This window comes from Ammospiza nelsoni, chromosome 17 (genome assembly GCF_027579445.1).
Source record: "Ammospiza nelsoni isolate bAmmNel1 chromosome 17, bAmmNel1.pri, whole genome shotgun sequence".
NCBI lineage: Eukaryota > Metazoa > Chordata > Aves > Passeriformes > Passerellidae > Ammospiza > Ammospiza nelsoni.
This window is the reverse complement of record NC_080649.1, coordinates 17570148-17584432: the sequence shown is the minus strand read 5'-3', so window position 1 is coordinate 17584432 and position 14285 is coordinate 17570148. Positions and strand designations below refer to the sequence as shown.

The 14285-nt window shown below is 44.7% G+C and overlaps 1 pseudogene; it reads left to right on the top strand.

Annotated features, from left to right (window-relative positions):
• The first annotated feature begins 3576 nt into the window (after positions 1-3576).
• LOC132080785 (synaptonemal complex protein 1-like) overlaps positions 3577-14285 on the top strand; it is a 32734-nt pseudogene continuing 22025 nt past the window's right edge.

The window sequence follows — 14285 nt, the reverse complement described above, 5'->3', positions numbered from 1 at the left end:
ACAAAGTTCCTTGGCAAGAGTCACTCTGCTCCTGACTGGACACTTCAGGCACACCAGGGAAACAAAGTAACAACAAAAGCAAACCAAATCCAGGCAATCAAACCAGAAATTAACCCAGAACTGTCCCTGTGTGTGTGTGTGAGACACAAGGACAGTGAGGGCAAGGATAAAAGGAATATGGCCTAAAAGCTTAACAGAGCTCAAACTTAACAGGACTTAACTTAACCTTAACTGATACTTTCAACTTCACAATTTAGCAAAAGAGCAGAGTGTAACAGCATTTAATCTAATTTAAAGCTATGGCTTTGCAATTTAAAAGAGGAATAACACTTTACAATATTTTGCTTAGCTTATAACTTACACTAAAGGTAGCAACTTAGCAAAAGAACAACTTAGCAAAAGAACTCTTAGCAGCAATTAACTTCACTTAGACTTTGTGATTTAACCTTCCCTACAGGCCTGACTCAGCTATCCAAGCCCCTCAGAGAGCAGCATTTCTGCCACATTTCCCCAGCACAGGCACATCTGTGTGCACACAGACACAAAGAGTCAGTGCAAGGCACCTGTGAGCAATTCCCCTGAGGGCAGGAAATGCTCCCTGTGGATCCTTTGGAATCTCCCCAGCAGGCAAAGGGCTGAGCCTGGAGGAGTGGGGGGATCGGCCCAGGCTCTGTGGTTGTTCAGGATCCCCGAGTGCAGCAAACGGGAGAGTTCCCGGCTGGGAGAGGCCCCACTCAGAGGGAGTGGCTGGCCCAGGAGAGCTCCAAGGGCTCCTTTTGGAGCACTGTTTGCAGGGCCCCAAGAGAGGGGCTTCAGTCCCAGCAATGGTTCATCCTGGCCGCACTTGGCATCAGCAGCTTTCTTTGGCAGGGTGAGAACAGGGATGTTGTGCCACTGAGGGAACACAAACAGTTCCCAGGGCTGCTCCTATAGGAACCAGGAGCTGGTTGGGCAGCAGCAGTTCCTGGAGCAGACAGTGTTTGTGATGAGCTGCAGAGGAGCTGAGCCCAGGGGCTGTTGGCCAAGGCCGAGGCCCAGGGAGCATTTCTCAGCTGGCAGGGCGGCCTGAGAAGGGAAGGGGGAATGCAGCAGCACAGGCCCATGGAACCAAGGGACCATTGTGACACTGTGGGGCCCTGTGAGACGAAGGGATCATTGTGACACTGTGGGGCCCTGTGAGAGCAAGGGACCATTGTGACACTGTGGGGCCTCATGGAATCATGGAGAGCACTGTGGCATTGCTGGACCTCACGGAGCCAAGGGGACAGTACTGACACTGTGTGACTCCATGGAATGTAGGGATCATTGTGACACTGTGTGGCCCCATCAAACCAAGGGTCCATTGTGACACCACGGGGCCTCATGGAACTGTGGAAACCATTGTGACACTTCGGGGTGTCATGGAACCAAGTGGCCATTGTGACACTGTGAGACCCCATGGATCCAAAGCTCCATTGTGATGTTGCAAGGCCTCATGGAACCATGAAGACACCGTTAAGAGACTTCATGGCCTCATGGAACCAAGGGGCCATTGTGACACTGAGGGTACTCATGGAATCATGGAGACCATTGTGCCCTGGAACCCCAGCCCTGCCCTGCCCTGGAACCCCAATCCCCCCAGAGCCTCTGTCCCAGCCCAGCAGTGTCTGCCAGTGCCTGGCACAGCACAGGCAATGCTCCACAGCCACCTCTGCAGCCCCCAGCCCAGTCCTGAGGGACCAAATGAGCCCAAGGCCCACCTGGGGGAAGGGTCCAGGGAGACCGAGGAGTGTTGAAGGCTGAGCACAAGGCAAGCACACACCTTGACCCAACCTCCTCTTGGAATTTCTATCTGAACACTCCTGGAATCCAGGAGTCGGTAGCTCTGTGTGTGCTTCTCTAAATCACATTTTTCTCTCTTCCTGTAATTCTCCTTCAATTTCTGTCCTTTTGTAAATTTTGATTAACTTTAAATTAAAGAAGCTAAGAGATTATGAAGTTGAATGGGACAAGTTAATGCTTTGAGAAGTGTTTTTTTGTTGAGTGAATGTCCTATTAAACCATTTCCTAGAGTTTCTCTGATTTTCTCAAGTTCCCAGTAAAGGCTGTTTTGTTGTTTTGAGCTCCTGAAAATCTCCTGTTGGTATTTCTCCAGCGCATCCAACACAAACAACTGTAACTGCTTTTAAATGTCTCATTGAGAGAATTGTTTGGGGAATGTGGGTCAGGGCTTGTGTGTCCTGCTTGGCACAGCCCAGGCAGGGCTTTCCCAGCCACATTCCACACTCCATTTCCCAGCTGGAGCCGCTGGTGCCTCTGAGTTGTGCTGCCCCAGCCCCAGGGACGCTCTCCTTGTCTGCCCATTCCCCCACGGTCTCTGGGCAGGGATGGCCTCAGTGGGGGCTGCTGACATCCTCAGCACCTTGGAGGCTGCTGCTGAATTTTCCTGCTGCAGAGGCTTGTTCAGCCTTCAGCTCTTCAGTGCAGGAATTCAGTGTCCCAGGGCTCATTAACATTCAGAACACCTTAACAAGCCAAGCCTCTGGGGATAATTATATTTCAGTTTCCTAGTAATTTGTAGTTAAATAGAACTCAGTAGTGTATTCAAAGTGAATACATGATATTTAAAAAGACAGTGAGAAAACATTGTTTAGGTCCTGTTTAGGTTTGTTTTCCTGGTAATTCATTGATATGTGCAATGTCCAATTGTCACTGAATCCAAGTACCTCCTCATGCAGATGGAAAAAATATGAAAAGCAAGACCCTTTATGGCTGACAATCAATCAGACTCTGTCCCTACCCCCACCCCACCATTTCCCCCATCCAAGCCCTGGCACACCTGCCCCTTGTCCCCCATCCAGCCTTGTGCAAATCTAAGCTCCCTCCAGCCCAGGCTGCACCTACAGCTTGCAGCTCCTTGGCTCCAGCTCCCACCTGCTTTCCTTGGAGAAGGAGCTGCCCGAGACACAGAGGGATGTTCATTTCTTGTCAGCCAACAAAGCCAAGGGAAGGCACAGCTCCATCAAATGGAAAAGTCATTACTCTGTGGGATATTAAATCCACTTTCCACAGCAGACAGTCTCAGAGCAATGGAAAGCACCTTCTGTGCCCAGCACAGATCCCAAGGTCTCCCCAAACCCTCCCTGGCCTGATTCTGTCCAGATTTGCTCTTTGCACACACGAGTCACATGCTGAAGTCAGGAGCTCCCTCCATGGCCAGAGGGAGGAAAAGAGAGAAAGGGGATGAAGAGCTCTCCTGTGCAGAGCCAAGGTCCAAGTGCTCTGGGATGTCCCAGCACCATCTGACATGTCCACCATCCCCCAGAGATTTCCGTACAGCAACAGTTTCAGACAAAGACAAAAGAAAAGGTAATTCTGTGAGATATAAACACAATTAAGATGTTGACTAATATGATATTTATTTGAGCTTCAGAAATATTAGGCAATTCCCCAAAGCTCAAAGCATGAAACCAGTCAGCTGAAGGGCACTTGAATGACCAGAAAACACCAGGAGGAGTGCTGAGGGTTTTTTGCAGGACAATGGACATATGCAACATATACACAATCCAGCCTTCATAGAAACTGAGTAAGGTCACCATGCCCTTGAAGGACACAAAAGAAGAAGAACATGCTCAGCAGCAGATGGTTCAGGATGCAAAAGCAGACAAGAAAACCTGCAGCGAGATGCATGAAGAAGAAAGAGTAACTAAAATTAACTGAAATATCAAAATGCGTGCGTAAAAAGGATTTAACCAATCATGTATTAGCTTGAGGTGTGAACAATAGAGAACAGTATAAAAATGGCTTGCTTTTTGTAATAAATTGGCTTCACTTGATCATATTGATCATGGTGTGATGTCCCGTTAATGATCCTCTGCACCTGGGGACCAGAAATGCATGCAAGCCTCCACCCCAAGAGACATTATGAATTCAAAAAACATGGCCATTAACTGCTTGATACCAACACAGAGTAATGGCAACCAAAATGCACTCAAAACAGGGTTTTTTCCACTCTCTCTCAAGCCCCACACGTTGGGCACCAAATTTTGTCCTGGTTTAGGGCAAATTTGGGAGAAAACCTCCAAAGGGGCCCCTCCAGAAAGCAAACCCAAACAGTCCCTCCCCCCAACTGGGTCGGGAAGGATTCCCTGGAGAGAAGTGGAAAGAACCTGTCTATTTAACAGACAAAGCACCCCCAGCACACAAAATGAACAATACCAGGTGATACCACTCTTTCACCACTCTGAAAAAGATGACAAGTTCAGAAAGTCTCTCTTGGGGTGGTCGCTCTGTTATCAGTCCCTCTGGTGCTGGGGCAGCTGCTGCAGCCACAAGGTGCAAACTCTCGGTGTTTCCCAGGTCCCAGTCCAGAGCAGGTTTGAGTGGTTCCAAAAAAGGGAAAGGAAAAACAGTCCAGGGAAAAATTTGGACTGCTTAGCTAAACTAACTAATGAGCAGAAGCAAAAGCAAGAGCAAAGCAAAAAGCCAAGCAAAAAGCAAAAACAGCACCATGTACTGCCCTGTCTCTGTGTCCCGCCAGCCATGGGGGAGCGGCTGATAACAAAACCAAAACAAAACTTTGCTCTTCAGAGCCAGTCTTGAAGGCACAGAACATAATATCCAGCATAAAGAGAACACCTGAATGGGGATACAAGCATCATAATGTCACCCTAGGACAGCAAAGTTATTCCAAACTGCCCCCCAGCAGCCCCCTCCTCACCGATGCCATCTGCTGGGGCTGTGCCAGCTTCAGGAGATGCCTCCAGGGCCTGCATTCCCTGTGGGAAAAATGCATATTGTATGACTCGTTTTTCACAAATATTAAAATGAATATTATATGTGTTGTGTTAGAAAGTTATGTTGTATGAATTTTCTTAAGTAGTGTCTTAAATCTAGTTTTAGGGTATAACATAATGTTAAAATAGAAACCATGCTATGTGAGATACTTTTTTAAAGAAAGGACTCACAGTGAGATAGCAGCCACAGGACACCTAAATCTTTCAGAGAAAGAGAATTTATTGCTCTCTTATCAGAACAAACAAACTTCTTCCCGCCTGCTCTGCCATGGAGACACCGTCAAGATTCAGAGGAAGAAGCTGACACTGACCAGACAGAATCCTGTGTTTGAATGGAATTTATGCATCATGGATGATGTGTATGAATATGTAACAGGTTATTGTTTTTAAGGGTTGATCCTCTGTTAAAGTGTGTCTTTTTCAGGCTTATTTTGCCCAGAAAAAGGTACTTGGACATCCATAACGCTTTGTTCTTATTGTCTTGCATTGTCCTAAAACTTAATTGTCCAAACTTTTATTACCCTAATTATATGACTCTTTTTATAACAATTTAATTACTATTAAACTTTGAAAATTTTAAGAACAAGTGATTGGCATTTTTCACTCAGTGTCTGACACACAACATCCCATGTAGCAATGTTTCTGGGGGAGCCATTTACAACACGGGGAGGTTACAGGATGTGAAAAACACCAATCACTTGTTTTTTAAAAATTTAAAAGTAATAAAATGGTTATAAAAATAGCAATATAATTAGAGTAATAATAATTTGGGTAATTTGGATTAATATTTGCGAAAAGGCAATCATAAAATACGCATTTTTCCCACAGGAGGACTGGGCTCCCCCAGTTATTCCCTGTGCAGCCGGTACTCCCCCTTCCCCTCAGAGCTCTCCCGCCCTGAGGGGCCGCTGCCGCTTCCCGTCCTTCGCGCCCGCCCCCAGCGGCCGCCGGGAGCTGGGGCCGCCCCGCCCGCCCTTTTATCGGAGCCATGGAGAAGGAAACCGCTTTAAATTGTTCATGCCGCCGCGCCTGAGCGCTGGGCAGGTGTCTGCGGGCAGATCCCAGGTGAGAGCTCGGCCGCGGGGTCGCTGAAGGCGGCCCATACCACACACCCCCCCGGCCGCCCCCTCGGGCTGTGCTGCTCTGGAGGCCGCGGCTGAGGAGGGGCGGGGGGAAAGCGCAGGGCCCTTCCCCGGGGACACGGGGACAGTGCTGGGCCCGGGGAGTGCCCCGGCAGGGCCCCGAGCTGGAGCACACACACACCTGCCCCTTGCCCCGGGCTGGAGCACACACACACCTGCCCCTTGCCCCGGGCTGGAGCGCACACACACCTGCCCCTGCATAGGCCGGGACCGCTCCTGCACTGGACTCATTTCTGTGCGTGTGCCTGGAGTGGCACATGCAGAGACATCTTCGGTTTGAATTTCAAAGACTTTTGTTGTTGTGTTTTCTCAAAACTGAAAGGAATCATCTTCTGGAGCATCCGCTCTGTGTTGTAAGTCCACGTTTGCTGTGGGTAATTCAGCCCGGAGAGCGAGCAGGGCTCTATCGCTGGCCGGGGTCTGTGTACAAATCACCAACGGGACGGGGCTGCTGAGGAACTGCCTTGAGCTGTTTTATTTTCCAGCATCAGTCTCATTACATGGTTATGACAATGGGAAGATGCCAGCAGCTCACATCCCAGGCAGCTGACCAAGAACTTAATGTTACAACTTACTTTAAAAGTTTTTTGACCAGTCACACAAAGCAAAAGCACATTGACAGTAGTTCTATCCAATCACCATAAGCACACGTACCTTTGGTTAAAACAATGCTTGCTTATTTTGAATACAATACCTGCTTTTAAGCCCTAAAGCACAATGCACAGAGCTCCATTATTAACCTTAAAGCTTCCTAATATCTCGCTAGATAAACTTTTCTGTAACTTAGGGAGTTATTCTAGCCAAGCCTTAATACACAGACCATTGTTCTATTTGTCCTTACTTTTGTACTTTCTACATGATTTTTCTGCTGACCAATCTCATGGCTGCTGCTTGGCTCTCATCCCAGTTCTGCTGTCTCTGAGGCCTGCCTTTTGCAGCTTTCCCAAATCCTTCTGATTTTATGGATTCCCACAGGCCCCACTCAGATGCTCGCACTGGCATTGGTGTCTTGGTCTCGCCACATCAGGTGTGCAGTGAAAATGTTCTGTCCCCACACTGAGTTATGAGAATTGAACAAGTTATTTTTTCATGTCGAAGCTCCTTATGAAATATGTTGAGATTCAGATGCGATATTCTGACATCAGATGAGTTAGCTGTTTACAGGATGAACTTCTGTGACTTCAAAACCTTGTAAAAGGGTATTCTCATGCTGAAACATAATCAGATATGGTTTAGAAGTGCCCTTGGAAGTAAAGCAAAGAAATATCAACTACTGGTCTTCAAAAAAGTAATTTGTCTCCTTGAGTCCTTTGCCATGCACCAGTGCCCAGACAGGCAGGAGCTGCTGAGTTCCCTGCATTGAAAGCTCCCCTTTGGCCACAGTCTGTAAATCAAACTGCAGGACACCAACAGTTTGATCAACCACTGGGAAGTAAGAAGTGAGTTCCAAAGCCATTACCAATCCCTTGGGCTTTGAAAATTGTAGGCAGCTGTTTTATTAATGATAAATTCTATTTTCACATCATCTGTAGGGATTCTTTTTCCCTGGATTTTATAATTCCTCTTTACAAATCTGCCCATAAGGAACTAAGAAACTAAAAATTCTTAAATTTGTGCAGGGTTTTAACAGATGCTCAGATGATGAATTTAAGCTGCCATTCGATGTGTTGAGCCTGGCGAAATCACTGATTCAGGTACCATTGGAATATTTGCCATGCACCTTCTTTAGATTTGTATATATTGTCAAGTTTTAATTTTCATGAGTAGTCTCACAGTTTCATATCTGTAACTGTTAAATACAGTTTCACTGTTACTTGTTTTAGAAATACATTGATCAAAATCTCTTCATGTTTCAGATACAATTTCACAGCAAGTGAAACTTTGCTCTGAAGTAGATGAAGAGGTCAGCTAAGTATCAACTCTGCACATCTCATTCCTTGGGGTCTTTTGAATTTGTTCCCAAACAGTGCCTAAAGCATTATTCAGTAGATATTCCAGGGCTAAAGGAAGTAATCAAAAGGGAACAATGTTTTCTGTCTCCTGTTTAAAACTGAATCACTTCCAGGAGATGTTTGGGATTTAGTGAACATGCCTGGAAACAATCTTATAAATTAAGGTGATTGCAATGTTGTTTTTGTTCTTTCTTTGTTTCAAGTGCCTGCAAAGTCTATGAGCATTAATTGGAGTAAGATTTAAACATTTAAGCATCCTTGTGGAACTGCTTCTGAATATTCTGTTGAGGGGCAGAAGGGTTGAAGTCAGAGTATTCTTTGGAAAACTGAAGTGGATTATCCCAATTGCCTTGTCTGGCTTTATTTTATCTGTAAAACAATTAATTCAGTAGTTTCCTCAAGCACTGGATTCCTTTCACAGTGTCTTTACCAGCAGATCTCTGCTTTAGCACAACTCAGTACAGCTCATTTTTTTTGCAATAGCTTCTGTATTTGCAGCTACAAAACACTATTTGCTACCACAAAATAAAACACATTTCTTGTGCTCTCTCTGCTGATTTTCATATCCCTGACAACTTTTTAGACTTTTTTTAATCCTAAGCTATTAAAGTACCACATGACTGTAACAAAACTGTGATGCAGCCAGTACAAGGATGTTGTTTGGGGCTGTTGTAAGTGAACCAAAGGGCCCTTGGGGCTCTTGTGTTGCTCTCCCTGCCTCGACCACTGGCCCAGCCCTGCTTGTAGGGCACTTTCAAGGTGGTCTAAGGGCACAAGGGTGGTGCTTTTCCTTCCTGCTCCGTGCATGAGCAGAGAACTGCTGCGACACTTGGATATTTATAAATCCCTGGGTCCAGATGGGGTCCATGCCAGGGTGGTGAGGGAGCTGGCAGATGAGCTTGCCAAGCCTCTCTCCATCATTTATCAGGAGTTGTGGCTCACTGTGAGGTTCCAGATGATTGGACACTGGCCAGTGTGACACCCATGTACAGAAAAGGTAGGAAGGAGGATCCTGGTAATTCCAGGCCAGTCAGCCTGGCCTCAGTGCCAGGTGAGATAATGGAGCAGTTCACACTGAGTGCTATCACACAGCACTCCCAGCATGGCCAGGCTATCAGACCCAGCCAGCAGGGCTTTACCAAGGGTGGGTCATGTCTGACCAACCTGGGCTCCTTCTGTGAGCAGGTGACCGCCTGGTGTGTGCAGGAAAGGCTGTGGTTGTTGTGTGTCTGGGCTCCAGCAAGGCCTTTGGCACTGTCTCTCACAGCACATTCCTGGAGAAGCTGCAGCCACGGCTGGGACAGGAGCACTCCGTGCTGGGCTCAGAACTGGCTGCATGGCCGGCCCAGAGAGTGATGGTGAATGGTGCTGCATCCAGCTGGCAGCCAGGCACCAGTGCTGTCCCTCAGGGCTGTACTGGGACCAGTTCTGTTCAATATTTTTATAGATGACATGGATGAGGGCATTGAGTCCTTCATCAGTAAATTTGCAGAGGACACTAAGCAGGGAGCTTGTGTTGATCTCTTGGAAGGAAGGAGGGCTCTGCAGAGAGACTTAGATCAGTAGGATGGATGGGCAGAGTCCAGCAGCATGAAGTTCAGTAAGTCCAAGAGCTGAGTTCCACATTTTGGCCACAGAAGTCCCCTACAACTTTCCAAGCTGGGGACAGTGTGGCTGCACAGTGCTCATGCAGAAAGGGCCCTGGGGGTGCTGGGGACAGCTGGTTGAACATGAGCCAGCAGTGTGCCCTGGTGGCCAGGAAGGCCAATGGCATCCTGGCCTGGATCAGGAATGGTGTGGCCAGCAGGAGCAGGGAGCTCATTCTGCCCCTGTATGGGCACTGCTGAGGCTGCACCTTGAGTGCTGTGTCCGGTTCTGGGCCCTCAGCTTAGGAAGGACGTTGAGGTGCTGGAGCACATCCAGAGGAGGGCAGCAAGGCTGGGGAGGGGTTTGGAACACAAGCCCTGTGAGGAACGTTTGAAGGAGCTGGGGCTGTTTAACCTGGAGAAGAGGAGGCTCAGGGGTGACCCTATGGCTCTCTACAGCTTCCTGCAGGGAAGTTGGAGCCAGGTGGGGTCGGGCTCTTCCACCGGGCAGCACTGATAGAACCAGAGGACACAGTCTCCAGCTACAGCAGGGAGAGGATAGGTTGGATATTAGGGAAAAAATTTCACCAAAAGAATAATGAAGCACCGGAATGCTCTTCCCAGGGAGGTGGTAGAATCACCATCTCTGGATGTGTTAAAAAAAGCCTGGACATGGCACTCAGTGTCAGGGCATAGGTTGGACTCAATGATCTGAGAGGTCTCTTCCAACCTCATTATTCTGTGATTCTGTGATTCTGTGTGTGTCCATGGCAATATCACAGGTACTCTTGGGCCAAGTCTCTGAAGCTGCTTTTAATTAACTCAGCAGTGTCTGTCAGAAGGAGAGGACAGAAATGGGGTGAAGAACCTGCTAGAAGGAATTTTGGCTTCACTGATAATTCTGGCAAAATTTTTATTGATTTTGGTGGACTGCAGTTATCCTTATGTCTTTAAGCCCATCTATTTGGTGATGTCTGAAGGGGGTTTGGGATATTTCATTGTATTTGTTTCTCCTATGTGCTCTGTAATGCCTTTTGATACATACACAGAAGATGCACAAAGATTTAAACTTTGGCTCCTGATCATATATAAACTCTTGTGATGTTTTTAAAAGATAAATACATTATCTACAACAGTAATAATTAGATATTATATACTATTAATTGGATAATATTTGAGATTAAATTGTGGGACCTGTTTTAATAGAATCCAGAAACAACAAATTAATTGTTCTCAAAACTCTACAAAGAGGCTGAGAAGATCAAGCACTGGAAACTGACTGTGGAAACTGAACTAAACCAGAAAGAAAGAAAACTCCAAGAGAATAGAAAGATTATTGAAGCTCAGAAGAAAGCCATTCAAGAGCTGCAGGCCAGTATTGTATAGTGTACATTGAATAGATGAAGTTCAGTGCTTCCTGATTCAGTATGACACTATTATTGATACAGTTAAATATTAAAGACTGTTGCAGTTTGGTTTGTGCCTTGAGAAAATGATTATTTTGAGAAGTTGCAGGCACCTGTCCTGTGTGAGGGTGTGTATGAAGAATATACCTGTAAGTGTCTCATTTGCTGGCAAATTATTGTTCATTAATTATTGCATCTTTCATGCAAAAGAAAACAAGAAACGTGACTCAGCGTGTAATACAGATAAAACAGACTTCTGTCTACTGATGCCCCAAATTACTTTTTTCATGAGGGATTTGAGAAGTCAAAGTGCATTTCTAATATATTTTTCAATAACAGTGTCTTTTTGCATTTGTTCCCCATGAAATTAGTTTGAAAATGAGAAACTCCATTTGAAACTGGAAGATGAGATATGTGAAAATAAAGATCTCTTGAAAGAGTGAGTAATAGCACCAAGTATATATTTTTGTGGTGGAAATAATCAGTTTCCATGTGGGCAGTTTTATGTAGCTGTTAAATTTTGAAAGTAATTTCCATTGTTACTCCTTAGGTGCACAAATCACTGTGCACTCCTGTGCAAACATGATATTTTTCCCTCCCTTAGAGCTGCTGCTTCGAGGCATCTGTGTAATCTGCTCAAGGAAACCTGCACTCGCTTTGCAGAGAAGACCAGCAAATGTAAATGCTTTTTTAGTTTTTATTTATCAGAGTAAATGTGCTTCTAGCTTGCTCTAAATTCACAAACAGAAGCAAGAAGAAGAAATTTCTCATGCTGTTCAGAAAAGTTCTCCAGTTGAGATCAACTGGATGTGGCTCTCAGAATGAGAAGTGAATTTTAAGTGGCTCACAAAATTGGAAGTGAAGCCCCAGGTCTAACAGACTTGTGGTTTGTAGTGCTAAATGCAGAGGGCTTTAGAAGGCACTGAGATTGCTTGCTGCAAGGTTGCCAGCCTGGGAGCTCTTTGGGTGCCCAAACAGTGCTCCAGGTTTGAGGCAGTGCCCACAGCCCCGACTGGCACTGGAGCCACTGCAGGGCAGGGCAGGGCTCCCCAAGGCTGCTCAGCCCATTGAAGCTTTGCAGTCCCAGCCACACTCTGGGAATATATTCAGACATGAGAAGTGACACTTCACGCCTGTTTTTAGGCAGTGGAATCTACTCTGAATTCCCAGCACTCTGTAACAAATTTCCAGAGCTGACATTTCCTGTTTTCAGCCATCACACATTTATGGGGAAAAAAGGTCTGAACCCCAAGGTGTAATGAGTAACTGGAATTCTTCTAATGAAACTGAATAAGCCAAGACAGTTGGATAACTTAATGAAGTTTAAATTCTTGAGGTTTTAAAATATGTTCTTGATTGGAAATCCTACTGTATATGCAATTTAGAATTGGTATTATAATCATCAGAATTATACTAACTTGATCGTGGATACCTAAGAAGTGTCTATTTCTTTTTAGCCTTAATTCTAGAAACACTTGTATATAGATGTACTGTTCTTTTTTGATAGCTGTTTCTTTTACTGTTCTCTTTTTAATTGTTTTCTTAGGAAAAAATAGTATCAATTACAAAAGTGAAAGGAAAGAAGGAAAATATGGACATGGAGTGTTGTTGCAATTTTATAATGACAGCTCTGTGGTTATAGGTATCTGCTGATAAGAAGAAATTCAGTGCTAAACCCTAGATTACAGTTTATAAATACTAACAGTTTTGATAGATTATTATTAAACAGCATTAATACTATAATTATTTATATGGTCACATAAACTGATCCAGAATTACACTTTTCACAGAAAAAATATCTTAGGAAGGAAATTTAAAAGCTGAGCTTGCTTAATGTTTCATTGAAATACACATTTTTCCTAGATTCTGTAACTTTCGGCAGCATGTTTCATAATGACTTATTAAATAAGAATGGAGTTGATAATTCCTTTTTAAATTTATTATGCTGATTAAGTATAATCACTTGGACAGCTGGAATTCTTGTCCAAAAGAAAAACTTTCTCATATGTTCTTGCTTTGATAGATGAACAGAAAAAGGAAGCAACAATATAATTGTATGAGGAACTTCACAGCAACGTAGAAGTAAGTGAGCAAGCTTGATGCAAGGAATGTGAGTTATGTGAGCTGAGCTGAGTTCCATGTTTATGTTGGGATACTGTTTGTATCCATCATGTGTGGGTATCATGTCATGTGTGATGCAGGAAGTTGGGTTTTCAATCCCTTTTCAAGAATTATTTTTGTGTTCTATCAAACACATTCAATGGAGAAGGTGCAGCAGTGTGTGGGATGTAGATCCTGTGATCTGGGTGATGTGTGCTTAGTGCTGGGTCACTGCCACAGCTTCTGGCTTCTCTTTGGGCTCTGTTTCACCTCCCTGCTGGTTCCTCAGAATGGCTGAGGGGGGCAGCAGCCCCTGGAGAAGTTCCAGGGTTTCCAATATTGAACTTCAAATATAAAATTTTGTGTTTAGAGAATGACAGGTGCATTTGGAGAGCTTCGTTTGCAAGCAGAGAATGACAGATTGGAAATGAGTTTCAAATGTGAGAATTCTGTTTATTGTGTTTATGCAGCTGGCTCAGTTTTGTACTTCATAGCTTGTGTTACACATGCAGTGTCAGGGCAGAGAAATGTGAACGGCTGGAATGGTGAGCAGCTCACACTGAGACACTGGGACCCTTCTTTTATTCCTGCTGCCTTTGGTCACTGCCTGGCCCCTTCTGTTGCTGTTCCACTGGGCCAAAGCTGGAACTTTATTTCTCAAACAGTCACTCAAAATTGAAGTTTTGTCTGTGAAGTACAGTCTAGAGATCAATACTTACTTCCCATAGTTTGTTTATTTAAAAGATAATGCACTAGTGTATAGCTACAGAAACTTTAGCTAAATGCTCGCTCTCTGTATGTATAGCCTGCTATGTTCCTGTTTCATTCTCACATGCTCTTTTCTGTTTGTATTTTGATTATAAAATCAAACATTGCCTCAGCAATTACTCTTGGGAAACAAATGGTACAGCTGTACAATTCCAGGCAATCTTAAACTGGAAGTTGTATTGAACTTGGGGTATATTTCAGCTAGAATGTTAACTATGGATGTTACTGTATCTCCAAAGTAAAAGAAGCAGAAAAAGTGGACAAGTTTGAGAAAGAATGCAAACTGGAAGTCAGTCGAAAGGAAAAGCAGGTTTGCTCATTTTACCATCTAAGATGTAGAGCTTTGTTTGTGCCTAAAGGGGCAATGCAAGAGCCAAGAAGTGTTTCTGGGTATTAGTAAAAAAGACAAAATAATATCTGAAGCTGTATTTAAGTCAAATTCTGCTAAGTTTAGTGGTGTTTCAGTCCCTTTACTCTACTGGAATTTATGGTTTGATTTTGAATTGGAGAACTTTTTTGTTTAGAATAATGTGACTTGATCAATATTTGGCTAAGA